The 22,680-nt window shown below is 41.4% G+C and overlaps 1 protein-coding gene across 1 annotated transcript in view; it reads left to right on the plus strand.

The window, feature by feature from the left end:
• Positions 1-22,680, plus strand: part of NCKAP5 (NCK associated protein 5) — a 1,233,002-nt gene that overhangs the window by 18,907 nt on the left and 1,191,415 nt on the right. Inside the window, exon 2 of the mRNA XM_081579255.1 lies at positions 3,311-3,410. The gene's annotated coding sequence lies outside the window, so the exon portion shown is untranslated. The remainder of the gene's footprint in view (positions 1-3,310; positions 3,411-22,680) is intronic.

Raw genomic sequence — 22,680 nt, forward strand, 5'->3', positions numbered from 1 at the left:
TGCCTTCAATCTTTCCCAGAATAAGAATCTTTCCCAATAAGTCAACACTTCAGGTTGCTGAAGGATTGGAGCTTCAGCTTCAGCATCGGTCCTTTCAGTGAATATCCATCTCATTGGCAAGGGCTGTGTCACATGGCCACTATCCATCTCATCGGCGAGGGCTGTGTCACATGTCTCCTATAGCTGCAAGGGTTGAGAAGGTAGTCTTTTTAGCTGGGAACATCACTGTTTTCCATCCTACCTCTATTTCAAATCAGAGTCCTATTAGTGGGGAAAAGGAAGAGCTATGGGGTAGGCAGTTAGCAGTGTTAGTCAAAAGAAAAGGGTCTCTCCATCACCTTCTCCAGGATTAGAAATCTATGTCTTATCAGGGTTTCTGCTTAGTTGGAGGGAGTGTATAAAATACAATAGAAACTCCAGGAAATGTATTACACAAAGTCCCTTGGTGAGATGAAATACCAAATAAATGGGAATAAGCAGTAGGAAGACTTCAGAAAATGTCATTTGAGTATAGTACAAGGGAAAAAATATCCAAACTTTATTTAGAAGAAATGAGAAATACTTTATAATTAAATTAATCCAGCACATGGTTCATACAGCAACTAAACTTATGATTTAACACTGTGCTATTGATTTGAGAGATAATGCTAATTGATACTTTTGTCTTTTTAGATGATCATATTTTCACTGGTGGTATAGGACTAATACATGGAAAGTTAAATAAGAACCAACTGAATAACTTCCTGATAAGATATGGAGAGGTCACTGGGCTGAAGTGGTCAGGAAAGGCTTCATTGAGAAAGGGAGGCTTGAATGGGGATAGGGGGTTGGATTTGTGCAATTGGAGAAATGGTGCAGGAGTCCCAGGGTTATTGCAGTTATAAACTTGGGATGAGTTGTTCTGCATGAGGATGTATGAGAAAACCATCTTAAAGGTAAGTGTGCAGGGACTGCTAGAGGCCTGCATATTACTATCCTCTCCCCTTTCTTTCATTGGAAAATCCCTGCTTTCATTGGAACATTCTCTTCTTCATTGGGTATAGAAATATGTCCATTTATAAAACTATAGTTCATAGCATGTCTTGCAGCAAAAATGGCAAATGATGTATAACTGTAAATCTTTGGGGGAGACTAATACTCTCAGGACAGATCTTTAAAAGGTCCTGGTATAATTGTAAGCATGCACTTTTTGTTGTTGTTTTTCCCCTCTCTTCTGCTGCCTAAAACATTGATGTGATGGCTGCAGCTACAGTGGCCATTTTATGACCATGAGATCATCTTGAAATTGGGAACTATAAGGTAAATATTACAGAGCAAAAAGGTATACAGTGCCTGCTGTTCCTTGGTGCCAACAATACACGAGAAGATTTCAGTGGTTATCTGACCCAGGGTTCAGATGATATGCTCAATAAAAAACGTGGTGAGGAGTGAGATATACTGTTAGGCATTGGGCCATAATCCCCAAATCTGGCCGCTTAAGGGTCTTGCCCAGAAAGGAGAATCAGGACCCACCTGTTTTATGGGGTCTAGTGCATGGGCTCCTTGGATCTCTCAAGGGCCTTCCAGGAACATCCCCTGTCCTCTTCTAATGATCCCTCTTCCTTCCTAAGTCATTTGGATCCTACATAAAGCCCATGCTGAGACTGAGTTAGGGGCACAAGAGACTGAAGCAAGGGGGCAGGGAAGGGGAAGAGGTAATATCTAAGAAACATGGAGGAGCAAGAAGAGCAAGATGGTGCAGGGAGAGATGACCAACCTCAGCCAAGGCAACAGAGGGCTTTGGAACATAGATGCTCATGACAGGGGGCCTGCTTTGGGAAGAAATTATCAGATACTCTTGCTGTTCCTTGTTGATGGATGCCCAGGAAGGGTGTGGCCTCAGCAAAAGAGCTGAGAGAAGACCTGAAGGTGCTAACAGCTGGAGGCCATCAGCTAACTGCTTTTCTAGCTGGACAGCAATTCTTCTTGAAAGGATCTTAGCAACACCTCCATGGCTGTCACAGCCCCTTTTCCACATTCCTCTCCATTTAACTCTCCTTCCCCAGAGCTCCCGACCAGATTTCTGAGACTATCTACCCCATCTCAGAGATCTGCAAGTTCTGAATCCTCTCTTGCATTTGACACATTTCTCGACCTTGGATATCCACTTACTGCTGAGGAATCTCTCCTCTGCCCTTTCTGCTGCCACGTGATGTGGACAACAAAGTACTGTTTCAGGGTCTCCCAGCTTGGAGACTGGGAGGGAAGAGAGTGAGCACTGGCTATCTGGTGGTTAGGGAGGGCTGCAAAGAGAACTTCCATGCTGGCTGCAGCTTGTTCTTGGCTAACATGTTTAAAATGCAACAAACCTCACAGCTCAAAGATGACTGTCTTCCACAGACCCCCATGTACATAGTTCGAACACTATTTCCTAAGAGCTGTTCACTCAGATTGTGTTATGCTAAGAACGCATCTGCTTCCTTCCCAGAAGAAGCATGTGTTTCCTGGACCCCAAAGGGAGCTGGGCTCAGTTCCCTGTACTCCAGGTGACCTTCCTTGAGGAGAAGGAGACTCACTCAGGTCCACTCTGACATTCCACAGTGATCCCATTCCATCCTCATAGTCACCACACAATGGATTATGTTCATTACTTATCATTCTGGGCAGTCAAGATACCATATGTTGAGGCAATTGAACAGAAGGAATGAGGACATGGATGCAGGTCCCCAAGGCAGCCAAGTCCCTTCACTGTCTGATGATGGCCCATGCTCACTATGAGAGTCTGGACTGTATGGATCCATCCATTCATTTGTTCAGCATCAGGCACTTCTGTGAGCCAGCTGGTCCCTGATTCTGGTTAACTGTGTTTTGTTTTTTTTTTAAATAATATTATTTTAATTAATTTATTTATTTTTGGCTGTGCTGGGTCTTCATTGCTCCATGGGCTTTTCTCTAGTTGTGGTGCTCAGGCTTTTCACTGTGGTGGTTTCTCTTGTTTTGGAGTACAGACTCTAGGTGTGTGGGCCTCAGTAGTTGCAGCACATGGCCTTAGTAGTTGAGGCTTCTGGGCTCCAGAACAGAAATTCAGTAGTGGTGGCGCTGTTCCATGGGTTACCTGCTCCACAGCATGTGGAATCCATCTGGATCAGAGATCAAACCCATGTTTCCTGCATTGCCAGGTGGATTCTTTATCACTGAGCCACCAGGTAAGACCTGGGTAACTGTGTTTTAAAGGAGGCACAGACACTAATGTCATTTGTGACCTTAGCTAATATGGACCAAACATTGCCAGACTCAGGCTGAGCCCTTCTCCTATGCTTTCTTCTCATAGCACCCTGTGAAGAAGTAGGAGATATTTTCAATCTGTGCTTTGCTGCTGATGAAGCTGAGGTTTAGCAACATAGAGCAGTTTTCTCAAGATCACATAGCAGGTAAGTGGCAGCGTTCTGACACCAGGGTTCAGATCCTCTGTTGCTAGGCTGTATGGCTGCTTTCTTAGGAAATGAGGAGGCATCGGAGGTCTTTAAAGCAAAGCATGGACTGCTAAAATTCACATGTGGGAGAGAGTACAGGGCGATGTGCTGCTGGGCCAGGTTGTCACTGAAGGCACCAGAAGAGGCAGCATGCTGGGACCCAGATAGTCTTGAGAGATGCAGCTGGAAAGATCAAGGGATTTTCCCGTTAGGACTGATTTTTGAAAATAATCTGTAGTTAAGAAAGATTAAAGATGGCCTTGGAATATAATTCCAAGTCCACAAAAGCAACCACTGGTTATAGACCATGTGAACACAGACTTATTCTTTTAAATCTAGAAGATGAGAAACAGGTGGCCTCTCTTGTTCTAGGACAAAGAGAGGGACTTGTTGCTTCCCACAGCTGGCAGTGTGTGGGGGCTTTATGTAGATCAGAAAGAGCAAGTACTTTGTCCTCCCTCAGGCCATTGCTGAGGGAATCTGTGGTTTCCAAAGGTCTTACAGAGAAATGTGGAGCTTTTGTTCAGATGACATTTTGTGAGACAAATCCAAGAGGTGCTGCTGTTGGGGAGTGGAGGGCCTCCCAGTTTATAGCAGCTTCATAGAGCAGGACTGAAAGCCATAGGGAGAATTCGGGTTCCATGTCCACATGCAAGCAGCATTTCTGAATCTTGTGATCCAATAACACTTTGGGGCATCAGGCGGCATAAGAACCTTTTGACATCATCAAGTAGTAAGAGAGTGAGTAATAAACATGGGAACAAGAAAGTTAGGAAGGAACAGCATGCAAGAGGTGGTATCTGCAAAACCTGGGAGAAAGGCCTGCAAAGATGCTGTCCTGGGCACAACCAGCCTGGTAGATGGAATTAGGAGGAGAGATGATGGTGGGCATGTGAATTTAAGCACACACATCTGCTTCCTTGGGGTGTTTCCTTGGGGAATTAAAGTAAAAATCCCTGTTATCAATTCAGCCTGAAATTGTACAATGCTTGTGATTTGTGAGAGTGGGATGTACAATCCAAGCATCTGGTCTGAGATGTGCTCATATCCAGTCATAAAGTAGGATATGGCTGGGGGTAAGGTTTTCATCCATTTATAAGATTTGTGGTGCTTATTTTTATGTTTTTGGTTTGGAAGTCAGAAGAGAAGTGCAAACCACATTTGGACTGACTTTCGCATTTGGAATGAGATAGTAGCTTTCAAACAATTTTTGCAGTTGCTTCCAAATATGTTTTAAGGAGCAGAATTGTTTTCAAATGAAATCTTACTTGATATTGAATAGACAATGCAGTAGTCTATCAGCATAAATTTATTCTGTAAGTCCAAATGTGTAATATTTCTTTTACATAAAGTTCACCAGGGAGAAAAATGGATCTGTTTTGATGATCAATGATATTTGAAATTAGAACTTAATATCACAGTCTTTATTAGTTTCCAAATCCAGTTTGTTCCACGTGTTTTTTCATTGTTACCACAGATTTGAGAAAACAATTGTGTATACATATAAAGGGCAGTAAAAGCTATGAGTTGTAAGTAACTTGCTGTTTCAGTTCAGTTCAGTCACTCAGTCATATCCAACTCTGCGACCCCATGGACTGCAGCATGCCAGGCTTCCCTGTCCTTCACCAACTCCCAGAGCTTACTCAAACTCATGTCCATCGTGTGAGTGATGCCATCCAGCCATCTCATCCTTTCTCATCCCCTTCTCCTCCCGCCTTCAGTCTTTCCCAGCATCAGGGTCTTTTCCAATGAGTCAGTCCTTTGCAACTTGCTGTTTAGTCCCACAGAATTTTCTTTAATTAACCACAAGTAGAAGAAGGTATTTTATCCTAAGTTTTCCCTCAGAATAAGTTTCATTGGCACATCAGTCAGTATACTAGTTTTTTCCCATTAACTAAATTTTTTAAAATTAAAGTTTAAAAATAGATACTTTGGTTAGTCGTAATTGTGGTACACAGTGATATTTCTTCCTGCTATTTTCCTGTTTCACATTGCACCTGTTCTTAGGTAGTTCTAGAATCTTCTGGAACAAACTGGGTGCCATTCATGATCCATCATTTTACTGGTTTTTAATCTGAGTTTCAGGAATTCCTTGGTGGTCCAGTGGTTAGAACTGTGCACTTTCACTGCTGGGGCCTGGGTTCAATCCTTGGTCAGGGAGCTAAGATCTCACAAGCCAAGGGGCTTGGCCAAAATAATAATAATAACAATCTGAGTTCTGTGTAACCCAGGAGTTTGATGATTTGATTTCATTTAAAAATATATTACCTATTTTCAAAACGTCATCTTAAAAAACACACATATCTTATCACATCAGAGACATCTGATGCACTGACTTTACTGTCTATCACCCTAACTTCCTTGGACAGATTTTGCATAAAGCATCTTCTGTTATCTTTGGTTAATGGAAGAGTGTACTGAGATTAATCAAGGACTTATCTTCTATGTATAAGAGATTTCTAATTACTTTTGCAATACCTACTTTATGCTTCTTTCTAAAAATGGGACCCACAACAATGTACCCAGCTAGAAGACATTTCCCAGTCTTCTTTGCAATAAGATGAGGTGGCATGGCATAGTTCTAGTCAATGATGTATAAACAGAGTATTGTATTGCACTTTCAGGATATTCCTTATGGAAGATTCAGTTCTAGGGTATTCTCCTTTATTGTCCTTCCACACTTTCCGTTTCCTTTGTCCTGGAATGTGAATGTGAAGGCTGGGGTTTCAGCAACCACTTTGGACCATGAGGTGATCTTGAGGACAGCAACTTACAGATGATAATTTGCTTGATAGAAGAAACCTGAGTTCACGATGACTATAGAACTATTATACTAGCTTTGGAATTCCTACCTCTACTTCTTTCACTTCTTGTTTAAACTGTACTTATATATGCCTACATGCACGTTCAGTTTCTCAGCCATGTCCAACTCTTTGCAACCCCATGGACTGCAGCTTGCTAATAGTCAAACCTAATTCTGATGCTATCAGAAAACTGGTCAAGCAGGAAGGGGAACACATGTAAACCCATGGCTGATTCATGTCAATGTATGGCAAAAACTACTACAATATTGTAAAGTAATTAGCCCCCAACTAAAATAAATTAAAAAAAAGAAAAAATAAAATAAAATATTATATTTTAAGTAAAAAAAAAAAAAAAAAAAGAAGGAAACTATGAATCTTTAGGTTGGTAGATGTTCCAGTTGACATCCTTTTGATTTCATGTTATGGACACTCAAGTAATGGTGGATTAAATAATACATTTATTTTATATAATGGAAAGTTAGAAGATAGGTGGTTACAAAGTTGGCTCAGCAACTTGATAATCTCACAGTGGATCCAGGCTCTTGCCCTTTTTCTGCTTTTCCAACCTCTGCATTTAGGAACTATCTCCCCCCTCAGTCTCAAAATATCTACACAAATTCACACTTGAAGAAGAGAGCAAGGAGGCGGACCTGTCTTTGAGCATTCTTATATATATATATATTTTTTTTTTTTTTTTTAAATCAAGAAGTATGTATTTCCAATATACCCTCAAGTATACTTTGCCTTATTTGCCAGACCCAGAAATCTTGCCCACCACTGGACCATTCACTGACAATGAAATAGATTAGCAAGATTGACTTAAAAGCAAATACAAGCTATCCCTTGAGATTGTGCACTTTGCAATGTAAACAAAATTGAGATTCTGTAAACCAGAGGAGAAGAATTAAATGACTCCTGGATCAGTAACATAATAGACTTTCCTAAGTGATTTTTTAAATTGCATTAGCAGGTCAGCTAAAGAGCAGTGAGCCTAATGGAACCAACCAGTATGCAGGACCTCCTGGGACTCACCTCTGTCCTTAAGGGAGGGTAGAGGTAACTCCTAGGCTGGCCTTGTAGAAGCCAGAGAAGTCTATCAGGCAGGATGTTCTTGAGAAATATTGTGGAGGTAAGGACCCTCACACTTAGGTTTCCTCCTGTGTCAATCGGGTGAAGCTGCAAGGGACCTGCTGTCTGGAAAACCCATGCCCACCAGCCTCAATTCATCTCTTGTTGCTGGGAAATGAGGTTGACCACATTAACAAAATGTGTCTAAAGTGTTAAATCATTTTTCCTGCAGGCTATGCTGTGTTCAGTCGTGTTGACCCTGTGGACTGTAGTCTGCCAGGCTCCTCTGTCCATGGAATTTTCCAGGCAAGAATACTGGAGTAGGTTGCCATTTCCTACTCCAAAATCATTTTTACTAAAATATTTATTATTCAGCTTTCTCTGCTAAAATATATGAATTTTTTTATCTTGGCCACGCCATGCAGCTTGTGGGATCTTATTTCCCTGACTAGAGATAAAATCAGCAACCTCTGCATTGGAAGCATGGAGTCTTAATCAGTGGACTGCCAGGGAAGTCCAGTATGAAATATTTTTAAGCATATTTTGGTAGATCACTGTCATCTTTTTAACAGCTTTGTTAAGATATAATTTACAGGCCATAAAATTAATAACTGTTTAAGTGCTCAGTTCAGTGATTTTGGGGCTTCCCGGGTAGCTCAGCTGGTAAAGAATCTGCCTGCAGTGCAGGAGACCCCGTTTCGATTCCTGGGTTGGGAAGTTACCCAGTGATTTTTAGTATGTTTGAAGTTGTGTACCCTTCACCACTATGTAATTTTAGAACATTTTCACCACTCTGAAAAGAAATCCTGTACTTAGCAATCACTTCCCGATACTACTCTCCCACATACCTTCACACATCCCTCTCCCAGCCCCAGCCATAAGCAACTCCTCGTCTGGTATTTGTCCCCATTAATTTGCTTATTCTTGGTATTTCAGGTAAAGGGGATCACATAGTTTTTATGTATGACTTCATTTACTTAGAATGTTTTTGAAGTTAATTCATGTTGTAGCATGTATCAGTACTTCATTTTTATTGCCCAATAGCATTCCATGGTATGGATATACCACATTTTGTATACCAGTGGATGGACATTTTCACTTTTTGGCTATTATTCATTATATTGTCATGAACATGTGTATTTGTGGTTTTGTGTGGACATAAGTTTTCATTTCTAAGAGTATCAATTTTTTTATAGTGTTTTGTGGAAGAAGATGATGTTAAATAATAATAAAGAGGCATAAAGGCTTATAAATATAAGGTAGAATATGACTTCTCTCCCATATTATTTGTGTGGCAATAGTGATACTATTTAGAGCCATTGAGAAAGGTTCAGAGAGGGCAGAATTCCAGTGAGGGGAAGAGCAGTGAGAGGTGTGTGTGTGAGAGAGAGACTGTGTGTATACACATTCATATGTGTATCTTGCTTTAAGCCTTAGTATCATTTACTAATCAGCCTTCTCCCACTGACTTACATCATAATATCAACTCATTTTAGCAAACAGCCATTGAACCCTACCAGTGTACAAGGTGTTGAGTATCTCTACATTCACTGTGGCTACTAACACTTTCTCTAATGTCTCTCAGCTTCCCACTGTTCTCTGGCAGCTGCCTCCTGGTTAGTAAAGGAATATTTGGTAGGTTGGAGTATAGATGTAGGCAACATAATTTCAGAATTTTAAAATATATTTATTTATTTGGCTGTGCCAGGTCTTAATTGCAGCACGCAGAATCTTTCATTGTGGCATGCGAACTCTTAGTTGAAGCCTGTGGGATCTAGTTCCCTGACCAGGGATGGAACCTGTACTCCTGCATCGGGAGCTCGGAGTCTTAGCCACTGGACCACAAGGGAAGTCCTCTGAATGTTTTTCTAAAGTGCTTAATCTTTTTATAAATCAGATAACTTTTTCTTTCTTTCTTTCTTTCTTTTTTTTTTTTGTAGGTTTGGATATGTGTGAATATTAATGAAGAGTAAAAATAACTACCTTTTAGTGAATTATCTTTATTGCTAGGCAAGAGATTTTTCACCTTAGCTGCACATTAAAATCATGTGGAGGAGCTTTGAAAATGTCCTGGCCCCACTTCTAGAGATTACTGATGTAATTGGTCTGGGATGAGACAGAGGCATTAGTTTTATTAAAATATCTCCAGGTAATCCTCAGCTACATCCTGGCTTAAGAGCCACTTACACCAAACAGTGTCACGGGATGTTGCTTTTCATGCATTATCTCAAATCTTCTTCATAACCTGTGTGGTGGATGTCAGTATAACCTATTATAGATTTTAGAAACGTTTCTTGAGTACTTACCAGGCGGTCAGCACTTTGAAACATTTTACATGCGTCAACTCATTGAATAATGACAATGACCCTTTGGAGTAGGTGCTATTATCACCTGCATTTTATAGATGAAGAAGCCGTCTCATAACATTTGAGTAACTTGCTCAACATTGTGTAACTAATCAGTGGAGGAGGCAGAGGAGTTAGAATTGGAGTTCCACAGTCTTAATGCTCAAGCTCTATTGCAGAGGAGGAATGCAATTCCAATTTGTTCTAGGCAAATAAGTTATTCACAAAGCTAGTTTGGAAACCAGGACTTCCGACTTCAAATAATAGCAGTACTTCTTTAATACTAGACATAATTACCACTAGTAGTTGTAACACTAGTGCTACTAAAAAAATGATCATTTCTACATTTTGCTCCCATTTATTGAAGGCTTTCATGATTCAGATATTGTGCAAAGGACTTTGTTTCATTTAATACTTATACCAACTTACTGAAGCAGCTCCTATTGTCTGCATTATTATTATTATTTTTTTCTGGTCTGGTAATTGAAACTTAGAAGGGTTAATAATGGTACCTGAAGTTCTTGGTGGAGCTGGGATTCAAACCCAGGTCTGACTGACTACAAACTCCCACTATTTCCATGGCTGCTGCTGCTGCTGCTAAGTTGCTTCAGTTGTGTCTGACTCTGTGCGACCCCATAGACAGCAGCCCACCAGGCTCCTCTGTCCCTGAGATTCTCCAGGCAAGAATATTGGAGTGGGTTGCCATTTCCTTCTCCAGTGCATGTGTGCATGCTAAGTTGCTTCAGTCTTGTCTGACTCTGTGCCACCCCATGGACAGCAGCCCACCAGGCTCCTCTGTCCACAGGATTCTCTAGGCAAGAATACTGGAGTGGGTTGCCATTTCCTTTTCCTATCCATGGCACTCTGTGCATATAAACGTGAATGCATGCATACAGGAATATTGCTATTCTGTTCAGCCCTTCCAATGACTCCTTCTTAGGGGCAATCAGATTCCAATTTTTTTTTAAAATCACCAAAGACAGTTATTCTTATTTGAATAAGTGATTCTGAATGAATAATGGCACATGTAGGAAGAAAAAAAGATAAAGGGTATATTCAGGGGAAAGTGGAAAAAGTTATAAAAATTTAGTCTGGGCTTCTGAGGTCAAAAATAAGTTTCCGTCATGGGTGTATGAACCATGTCCAAGGCTTGGGTGCACTGTAGAGGCAGGAGAACTCTAGGAGGGAGGAGGCACAGTTGAGGAGGAGGGAGAGATTGTCCCACGGAAAGAATGAGGGAAGACTGGAAGATGCCTTGTGGGACCATCTGACCCACTCTGCGTAAGTGATACTTAGTCCTGGTGCAGGGAGGACTGATTGGCAGTTAATATAGAGGAAGACTTGTGACTTCATAGGATGAGGATGCAATTAGTTTCATGTCCTGGAAAGAGGTACTGTGTGCTCAGTTGCTCAGTCGTGTCTGACTCTTTGCAACTTCATGAACTGTAGCCCATCAGGCTCCTCTGTCCATGGAATTTTCCAGGCAAGAATACTGGAGTGGGTTGCCATTTCCTCCTTTAGAGGATCTTCCCAACCCAGGGACTGAACCCACATCTCTTGCATTGCCTGCATCTCCTCTTCTTTAACATTGAGCCACCTGGAAAGTCCTGGAAACAGGCAGTCTGGAGGTCTAAAAGAGATGAAAACAAAGAAAGGGATGGCATTGGCTCATTGCTCATGATGGCAAGTCCAAATACAGGTGACTGGAAAGTGGGGATCACACCTTTGATTTTTCACTAACAAGAAAAACTGGGGAGAATTGATGGAACTAATGTTTCATGAGCATTTCTAGGCAACATTCTGGACAAAGTGTATGCTCAAAAGGCTTCAAGGTACATGGTTTGGGTCAAACTGACAGAACAGATATTGAAATGTTAGGTCACTGACTCCTTCGCCTGCAATAGGACCATAATCTTTCACTTATGAAAGGTGAGTTTAACCTGGTTGAGAAAGGGTATAGCATTCGATTCTGATGTCCTTCATCAAGGGGCCCCTGGCGACTCTCAGCCTCCAGTGGGCTACTCAGGACCACGTGGTATCCCTGACCACTTCTAAGTTTGGGAGTTTTTGGCAGCAGTGTTGAATTCCATGGACTTACACCCAGGGGTGATGAATTTATTGAACAAATATGTTCTATCTAGAGAACAGGTCCGTTCACAGTCTGTCTCGCGCAGCCTCTGAAAGCCAGTGTTGTTATTTCTCTCTGGGTGTGTGAGTGTGTGTGTGTGGGCACACATGTGTGAAGTTGTAGGTGGGAGTTGGAGGTGGGAAAAGGGGGAAGGTCAATATTTATGAGTGGGTTTCTAAGATTTTATTTTTCTTATTTCATTTCCATGATCAACATATGCCTTCTCGTGTCTAAGACCCCGTGATTTTGCATTTATAAGTGACTCAGAACAAAACCTTATTATAGGAAATTAGATTCTTTTGCTTTAGCTTATTTTTCATTTTTGACTTCATAAAAATGGAAAGAAATTCTATTACCAGAGAGAGGGCTTTCACTTAGAATGTTATTAAAACAAATACCCCAAATGCCTGTGATCTAGACTGGACTCTTTCTGTAAAATTGCAAATATTAATATATTCAGCACATTGGCTGAGTTTTCTGCACACCTCTCTCTAGGCCCAGCCCATATTACGTGGCTTTTCTCTCCTCTCTAGGCTGCAGGTCCCTTCTTGATTTCTTCCTTCTTTTAATTCCTTGCTGTCAGTATGAGGTACTTCTCCTCTTTACACATGACTAAACTTTGCCTGGAACTTCTGAGATTTCACTGGGGGCAATCTCATACCCATAGGCCTTCAGTTCTAATTATTTAAACCACATGACTAATCTATGGAAAATCCCCAGGTTTCAGCCATTTTCAGACATTCTGGCATCTTTGCGACAAAGATGTGATTTTTCCGAAAGACTGAGTTTCTTGTTTGTTGTTGTTGTTCATTTACACCATTCACAGAGTCTTTCCTGATGAATCCTGTTGCCCTTGCCAAAGAGATGACCTATTTTTCCAGTGTCTGGTGTGAGTGGGGATGTTGTTTTTGCCTGAGTGTTGAATGCAGAGCAGCAGCGTTTATCGAACGCCTACTGTGCGCTTAATACTGAGACTGGCAGCTGCAAGCGAGTTGGAAAGAAAGTGCTGACACTCTCTTTGCCCTCAAGGAACTCACTCCCTAATGGGGAAATGGGGTGAAAGACAAACATAGAAGAAAACAATTTAAAAAGAGAAAGGAATCAAATACCAATGACCTCAAGTGCCCAGCTTTGACTGTCTGCCCATGATGGGATCCCCCAGGAGCTGAACCTGAGTGGGAGAAAAGGGAACAGGATGGAGGGCCACATCTTAGGGACATGCTCTCCCTAACTCAAATAACTTGAGTTATTTGGAGGCTGTCACAATTGCTGCTATGTCCAGGTCCTCATAATTTTTAAACATTTTACTCACTTTTTAAAGGTTACATTTATTTATTTTTTAAAAAATTATTTAAAAATTAGGAGGTAATATTACTATCAATATTATTACCCTGAGTGTAAATAGGTGATAATAAAGCACATATGCCTTTTTATCCATTGTATAAGTACAATGAAAACAAAACAACATCATGACTTTTAGCCAGCTCTTGCTGTCTGAGCCTGAGACTGGTTGTCTTGTTATACAGGGGAGACAGTAATAGTGGTGGAGACTTAACATAGCAGCATGGAGCTGAGACTGCTTCTCTGATGTAAGAAGGAGTGGGAAGAGAAGCGAAAGGGAAATGATGTTCCTGATGTTGTCTCTGTGCTGTGGTTACAACTTGAAGGAACCTGATGTCTGGCCTGGAAGGGTCATGCTCCAGAAAGGCCCTATCAGTCTAGGGATGGCACCCTAGTGAATGAGTCACAATTAGGAGTCTGTTGCTGCTGAGGGTGGCCAGGTACAGTGGCCAAAGTGGTTTAGTTGTGCTTTAGCAAAACCACTGCTGGGTGGTCAGTTTCATGGGTGGAGCCAGGTTTTCCTGGTAGATGGGAGCAATTCAAAAGTCACCCAGGCTGTGATGGTCCATGCTGACAACTCCCTCCTCAGGTCCAGATGTGTACCTGTGAACAGTATAGAGGAGGCAGATCCAACCTGGGGAGAGGGATGAAGCAGAGATAATTGGCTGCACAGGTACTGAGAGCTCACTCCAACCTGGGGACCACTTCTGGTTCACCACTTTCCAGTTTTCTCCACCTCTCTGCCCAGCCCCTTGACACCTGCCTTTCCTTCTCTGCCTATCACTTGATCTGCCCCTTGCTGGTTAGCTCCTGGCTCCTTGCTGTGCCATCCACACAACCCATGAGACTTTAAGATTCTCATAGAAAGGTGTTAAAGGAAGCAGAATAAAACACGACTACAGCACTGATGGTCAGACTTTGAGAAGAAGGTATTGAAAGAGTGGTGCCTTCAGGGGCTGGCCCCACTTGCAAACAAGTATCTAGGTTCCTTCCTGCTAAAGGATTCAAACGAGAGCTTGCCCCTCCTGAGGTTCAGAACCGGCCATGCCGAGGAATTCCACTTTCCCTTCAAGCCCCTCCCCACTGGACCACCAGAGTTCTCAGTGGCTGTGTCTGTCCCCATGGCTATGGCTTGTCTGTGACACGATGGAAGTCCAAGTCCTAGCCCTGAATAATAGCAAGATAGACAGAGGGAAGGATGTGAGGGCCCAACAGTTGAGGCTGCACTTCATCCCTGGGCTGTGGGATTTTGAGCCCTACTAAGTGATAGCTTTGCACTAACGGCATCCCAGACTTAAGGGGTGGGCGGTGACCTCTGTCTATGCATGGCAGAGGGTCTGAGGGTGGTGAAGTTAGTGTCCATTGCCTAGGTACAGAGGGGCATGCACCTTCCCAAGCAGGCTTTCCCTTCCTTCTGCCCTGCAGCACTTGGGTCTGTTTGTATGCCACTTCACAGCTCTAATCATTGATGGGCTTGAGCCTGTTCCCGTCTCCAGGCCATGAAATCTTGGAGGCTGCATTCACATCTTATTTGTCTTTGCATCTGCATCCCTACTGTGGCATTTAGCAAAGTGTGGACATAGCAGCCAGCTTTCTTAGCTGGTAGCAGCTGAGCCTCCTTTACTTACAGCAGAAAATGTACGAATGAAATATTATATGAGTTTACGTGTTCACAGAGTCTATGCAAGGACCAGTATGAGGCTTGGAACAATGCCCACCCCATCATAGGGGTTGTGAGTAAAGCCCTTGAAAAAGAATGTGTATGTATTAATAATAATAATAATAATAATAATAATAATAATAATACTCTGCTTCTGCCACTGGGCACAAACACCTCAGATCCCAGCCTGACGAAGGCACTGTCAATGCTGCCACTTCTCAGCATTGCTTCTCCACCACCACCGACTGGAAAAGCATTCCTCCTGGTTCAGGCTTCTTACCTTCCCTTTACATCACCATCTCTTGTGAGCATCTCTGATTTTTGACATCCAAGACTGAGAAAGATATGGATCTCTAGTTTCTACTAGGGAAAGTCAGGGCTCTTAAGGAAGCAAATTCTCCAAATATAGGAAGGCTGTCTAAAGGATGATGGAGGCCATGAAGCCTGATAAAGTCCCAATGGCAAATATATGTTGAAGGAATGAAATAGAATGCCTCATTTATTTTTTCAAAAATTCTTTAAAATGGACCCAAACTGTTGTTTTACATTCATGCCTATCTGGCAGGAGAATCTACATAGAGGGGGATTCTTGCAGCTGCTGGAGTGACTAAAATTTTCAAAAGCATCTTCTGGGTATTTGAGGGCAGAGTGACCAGAAGGACCATTCAGTTTTCAGAGTGCAATCAACAGATATTTATTAAGCACCAACTATGTGCCAGGTTGAGCTTTGGACGGATTCCCACCAGCTTACTTAAACTCTGAGCTACATACTGACAATTTTCCACACCATGAACGAACAAATGTGAAAACTCGAGAGAAATTACAGGGGTTTTCATCTGCATTGCATTGTGATGTGGGAGCTAGTCCCCTGGTTATATGGCAAGTCAACTGGAAAATTACTCCAGGCTGACCTGTCTCAGGAAATATTCTAATTTACATCAGTTCTGCAAAAAGGCAGAAGCTGTCTCCTTCTCTGTGGCTGTGTTGGAGGGCTTGTACCACGTCTAGACAGAATTAAATCTTTTTTAAAGCATCAGTTCTATTAGAGGTGGTTTTGCCTCTGTTAGCTTACCCAGGTTTACTGAAACTGGATACCAGAATATCAAATAAAACAGTTGGCTCTGATACCCTGAGCTCAGAAACTTGTGTGCAGCTATGCCTGCAGGGCTCTGTAACACTGAGGCTTATGGCAATGACAAAAGAATTTGTTGAGAGTGACTGAAACCAAATTCCAAAAAGAGAATAGCTTTTATCAGTTATGTAGTGTGGGGTGGGGAGGGGAGAGGTACAAATAACCTAGTTTCTAATATTCCTCTTCCACCCCCCCCTTATCAAAATGTAACATCATAACACTAGAACAAAATTTTAAAAGTATTTGCAACTAAAATAAAAAAAATAAATTAATTAATTAAAAAAAAAAAGTATTTGCCAGGAATCTCAGAAACCATGAAGCACAATAATGAATGAAATCAGCTACACAAATTTTGAAACTTGCTTTTTGGTTTGATTTTTTTCAGGCACATAGTACATTTTTCAAATTTCCCATCATAGTGGTAACAAAAAGCAGGGTAAACTATTTTCCACACATCAAGGGAAGCCTCCACCACTGCCATGTCAGCTTATGCCTCTTCTGTTACAAATCTATTATCTCTGATATGGGGAAGGCAGGTTGGGTATGTCTATAATTTAACTTATTACATATATGATTAATGAAACAACACAGTACGAGCCTGTGGACACCATACTACTAAGTTAAGACAAATGGAAGGTAGCCAAGCAAGCTGTTAAACAGCTCTCCATATGCCTTTCTTGCTCCTGCTTCTGCTCTGCTGTGTCATCCTTGCTTGAACACCTGACCCCTTACCTGGTTCTTTGTGCTTCAGCTCCTACCTTGAAAGACAATTCCTGTCTCCTGTTGCAGTCTCGTTTCCCTCTGTCTGGCTTGTATCCTGTCTGGTGTTCAGATTTCCGAAGACCTGGGAATGTACCTTGTTTTTAAGCGCGTACGGAATGTGTGTCTTTATATCTGGTGTGACTGCTTTGGCAAGACCCTTCTATCTGGTCCAGGCCACGTACCAGCCCAGATGTCTGCAGTCACAGCTGCGAGACCCCCCTCAGCTACAGACTGTCTATCTGGTATCTAGTCCTTGCCCTAGCAAATCCTGCCCAGTCGATTTGTGACTAGCTGGTTCTGACAGTAGATTAATGTAAGTGATGGAGAAAATCGGCAGTGTCATCTCAGCATGCAGGTTGACATCTAGTCAAGGAGGATTTTGAATATTTATGAAAAGATTCAGAGTTCATTGTGGAGATCATGGAGAGTGACTGTTCTCTGAGCAAGGTAAGGAGGGACAGGGTCTTAGCTGTGGAAGGAAGTGATGTCAGACCTATTTCTAGGAGAGAGAGGATGGGACATCGTGGCAGTTATACAGATGAGGTATTACAAAGGCCTAAAATAGGGTGGAGAGTACCAGAGTGGAGGTGGAGGAAGGTGAATGAAGAGTGATAAAAGAAATTTTTACAGGGACTTCCCTGGTAGTCCAGTGGTTAAGACTTTGCCTTCCAATGCAGGGGGTGCGGGTTTGATCCTTGGCCGGAGAGCGAAGATCCCACATGCTTTGCCCAAAAACCAAAACATAAAACAGACCTGATATTGTAACAAATTCAACAAAAACTTTTTAAAAATGGTCCATATAAAAAAAAATCTTTTTTTAAAAAGAAATTTTTACATGTTGAGATATAGGAAAATCATTCTGTCTTATACATGAGTTAAGTTGAATGTTATGCTAATTAAAACAGCCTGTTGTGGCCTATCCAGATTTCCTGGAGAAGGAAATGGCAACCCACTCCAGTATTCTTGCCTGGAGAATCCCATGGACAGAGGAGCCTGGTGGGCTACAGTCTGTGGGGTCACAAAGAGTCAGATAAAACTGAATACACGCATGCCAAACATACATTGTACATCTGCTTTAATTATTAAAGAAAAGGGCACACTGACTAGAAGTAAAGAATGTGTATGTTAAAAATAAAGATGAAATGCCCCTCTTCCTGGGATACCAATGCTGGTCCTCCTTTGATGATAAGACTGTTCCCAGGCATCAAGGTCATACCGTACCTGCTGGATGTGTTCATGCTGGTCTTTTTTTTCTTTTAATCTTGAAGAAGTGACTCCCTGACTTGTTTAATATTCTTTGTTCTGACAAGGTATAAAACTGTGTTAAAAGCCTGCTTCTCCAGAGTAGTTTCTCTGAGTTATCTGGGAAGCAGTTTTCCAATCTAGCCCTCAGTTTGGCTCAAATGAAACTCTTTTCTATTGTTATTATTGTTTATTGATTATTTTCATCGACCAGAGGAAGGCATGGTGTTGAGTTTCCTCCTGAGTGATTGGGTGGGCCTGACTCATGGGATATGCTGATTGGGTTGGTAGGGAGGGCAGAGAGGATGAGGTACTTTTGGATTTTCACGTGGAAACTTTGAGTAGAGGGGGGCATCTGTGAGGACTGATCCAGAATCACTCAGATGAAGGCATGGAGCCTGGTAAGAGGAGTGTGTGTCAATGTGGAGGTTTTTGACATGACACTGCTCAGGTGCTCTGGCCTGAAAAGTCTTTGTGCTCCGTGTAAACCTGAACTTGAGCTCCAGGACAGCCTCAGGGACTCGGGAGCCTGACAGAAATGACACACACACAGAAAGGAGTACAGGCTGTCAGGCAGAAGAACTAAATTCAAACATAGCTCACCTGCTTAGGAGCTGTGTGATGTGGAGCAGGTTACTTAACACCTGTGAGTCTGCATCCCCTCATGTGTAAAATGAGATTAGTGAGAATGCTCTGGAGCAGGATTGGGAGGCTCAGTGATGCATGGTTTCAGTGCTTCTGTGTTTCCTGCCACAAAGTAGGTCCATAGTAAACTGGAGCTATTATAATTCTGGACTTGAGTGTTCACAAATGATTATGATATTGTGTGAAGTTATCAAATGAGTCCCCCCTTATTTATATATTTTCTTTCTCACATTTGCTTTATTTAAATTTATTTATTAATTTAGCATTTTAATTGATGTGTAGTTTATGTATATTATAAAAGTTACAAGTGTACAATATAGTGAGTGATTCACAATTTAAAAGGTTATACTCCATTTACAGATATTATAAAATATTTGCTATAATCTTCATGTACAGTATATCCTAATAGTTTATTTTATACCTAATAGTTTCTGCCTCTTAATCCCCTTCCTGTATTGCCCCTCCCCACCAACAAATGGTACTTAATTAGGCTTAAAAGTTTTTGAACAGTAAAGGAAACCATCAATAAAACAAAAAACCTACTGAAAAGGAGAAAATATTTGCAAATGGTTTGATTGATAACGGGTTAATACCCCCAAATATACAAATAGCTTGTGCTATCAATATCAAAAAAACAAACAGCCTAATTAAGAAGTGGGTAGAAGAAGTGAATACACATTTTTCCAAAGAGGAAATGTAGATGGTCAACAAGGGCATGTAAAGATGCTCAACCTTGCTAATCATCAAGGAAATTCAAATCAAAACCACAATGAAATATAACCTCACACTTGTCAGAATGGCTATCATCAAAAAGAACACAAATAACAAACACTGGTGAGGATGTGGAGAAAAGGGAACGCTCCTACTCTGTTGGTAGGATTGTAAATTGGTACAGCCGCTGTAGAGAACACTATGAAGGCTGCTCAAGAACACTAAAAATAGAACTGCTATGTGACTGAGAAATTCTAATCCTGAGTCTATATTTGAATAAAACAAAAGCACTAATTTGAAAAGATACATGTGCCCCAATGTTCATAGCAGCTTTACTTACAATGGCCAAGTCCTGGAAGCAACCTAAGTGTCCATCAGCGGACGGATGGATAAAGAAGATGTGGCAATTTTTTTAAATTTAAAATTAAAATTTTAATTCCATTAAAAATTTTAAGATAAAAGTTGTATATTCTAATGTCTACAGCATGATAATTATGTGTGTGTGTGTGTGTATTTAGTCGCTCAGTCATGTCTGACTCTTTGTGACTCAACTGTGTGTATATATACACACACACACAAATGGTGAAATAATTATTATAATTAAGCTCATTAACATAGTCATATCTTCACAGTTACCTTTTTGCTTTGTAGTAAGAACAGCTGAAATTACTGTCTCAGCAAATTTGTAGTGTGCAGTACAGTATTGTTAACTATAGTCATCTTGCTATGTGTTAAATCTCTAGAACGTATAAATTCTTTACACCTTTGATCATTGTCTCCTCATTTCTCCCAAACAGAGATCTTAAGCTGTAGAGGCTTCTTTATTGTACTTTGATTCAGTCCTTATTTTTGAAGGTTCTGATTTATACCTGGTGTATCAGAAAAAAATATTTCAACAAAGTGTCCTGTTGTGAATTAAGAGCCCCAGCCATCATCTGATGGTTTTATTTCTTGTCCCATTCATAACTAAAAGTTACTATTTTGAAATTTTATGTTTGTTTTGTAGTATTTTTAAATATTTTATTTATTTATTTATGGTTGCCCCGGGTCTTTGTTGCTGCTTATGGGCTTTCTCTAGTTGCGGCAAGTGGGGGCTATTCTCTTGTAGTGGTGTGCAGGCTTCTCATTGCAGTGGCTTCTCTTGCTGTGGAGCACAGGCTCTAGAGCTTGGGCTCAGTATCTGTGAAGCACAGGCCTAGTTGCCCCTCTGCGTGTGGAATCTTCCCAGACCAGGAATCAAACCTGTGACCCCTGCATTGACAGGCAGATTTTTTTACCACTGGACCACCAGAGAAGCCCAATGTTTGTTTTAAATTCAAAGTCTTTGGTAAAAGTCACATGTTAAGGATGACTGAAATAATTCCAAGGGAGCCATGTTGGAGTAGTTGTAGACAATGTATTTGAATTAATGTGATATAAAACTACAATAAAATGGAAATTTCATGTACTTGCTGAAATTCTCAGTTTGTAAAATAACCTTCATCTCTTTAGCATCAAATGCTTACATTAATAATAATAAAATAAGATATGGACCTTTTCCATTGTTATTCAGTCACCAAGTTGTGTCCAACTCTTTGTGACCCCATGGACCGCAGCACACCAGGCTTCCCTGTCTCACCATCTCCTGGAGTTTGCCCAAGTTGATATCCATTGAATCGGTGAGGCCATCTAACTATCTCATCCTCTGACATTTTCCATAAAACATGTCAAAACAAAACAAAACAGGAAAAACTCTACTATCTAGTTCTCTGAATTCAATATTTTTAGATTCCACATAGAAGTATGGTCACAAAGTATTTTTCTTTTTCTACTGCATGTTTAAGTTCACATGTTTCAGTAAGGCTCTCGTGACTAGGCAGGGTAGGAAGGACTGAAATGTTTTATGGATGAGGATCCCGAGGCCAGAGTGGGTGAGGCATGTAGTGACACCATGGGCTCAGGCCTGCCCTTCACACCCACAGCTGTGAGAGGAATATGCTGCATTTCACCAGATTCTCAGAACTTCCCTCTTTCTGCTTTGAATTGGAAAATACCCCTGGGAACACAGATTAATTATATGCCTTAAGTAACCACCTGGATGTAATTGCTTACTTGCTGTCCCCTTCAGAGAAAAACAAGTGCCCACCCCCATCCCCCAGCTCTTCAGCTTTCTATGCAATTGATTTGTGCTAATCCTGGAATGAATTTGCAGATTCGAAGCCTTGTCCTCCAGAGTCCAGGATTCCACCTCCAACCCTGTCACCATCTGGCCAGACTGTGTGGAAATGGAGGTGGGGGGATAACAGCAGGCAGCAGGCCCTTTGCAGGAGCAATAGTGCTGGGCTTTAACTTGCAGAGGGCCAGGGCGTCCCTGCCATGTGCACCAGTATACAGGTCAGTGGGGCAGGTCAAAGGAGAGAGTGTGGGAACCCGGGAACAAAAACCTGTCTCTCATGGCTGTTCATTGTCGCCAGTGGAAGCCATCCATCATACTGCTTCTCTAAGCAGCTGGATGCGCCAGAACTGCCTCCCGTGGGATCTTTTCTTTCTCTTGCCTGTCCCAGGAGCACTTGATGGCTGTCTTTTCAAAGCTATTTCCTCTTAAGACCCTTATGCACAACGTTTTGAATGCTGTGAGGCCAGTCGCATTTTGGACTCTTTTGAAGTTTTTGCGTTGTGATGGATGGGGGAATACAAACCAGGGGATCATCTTGGCTTATCCCTCAGAAGTTTTTCACAACAAAATGAGGGGAGCCTTGAAGTCAGGCCTTTAGTACAAAGACCTGTGATGCTTTGGAGTTCCCCCTTGTCATGATTAAGTAGGAAGAGCAAGTTGCATGCATCAGGTTGCCTGTTGCTTGCATGAATCAAGTGGTTCTGCCTTTTTTTCCTTGACTGATGTGATAATATGAACACTGGACTTCCAGTGAATCTGTTATTTTGCGTATGCATCACCCAGTCCTTGTTAAAATGTTATTGCAGAACTTTTCCCAGAGTAACGAGTGAAATCTGGTTATGATTCAGTTTTGATGGAAACTTGCTGCATGTATGTTGCAAGGTAACAGATTAGATTTAGTGACTCAAATGGGCTTAGATTTAATAGGACTGTAATTGTACAGCGAATTCTAAATGCCCTTTTGATTATTGCATCAGGGTTATATTGAAATACATACTTGTCATTATGTCTTGACATTTTAAAAACAATTACATCAAATCTAATGAGAGGGAACCCAGTAAAAAAACTCAATTACCTCTCAAGAGTGCCAGGTTTCCCATTTCACTTCTGTGGTTTTCACTGACCTTGGTGTTTTTTTCCCAGTGGTGATAGAAAGATAATAAATTTGGTTGGTATAATTAGTCATTATTCTCATCATAGTGTTTTCTAATAAGCACCCCAAATTATCCAGTCTG

This window comes from Giraffa tippelskirchi, chromosome 3, assembly GCF_054371585.1.
Source record: "Giraffa tippelskirchi isolate mGirTip1 chromosome 3, T2T-mGirTip1v1.2.pri, whole genome shotgun sequence".
NCBI classification, from domain to species: domain Eukaryota; kingdom Metazoa; phylum Chordata; class Mammalia; order Artiodactyla; family Giraffidae; genus Giraffa; species Giraffa tippelskirchi.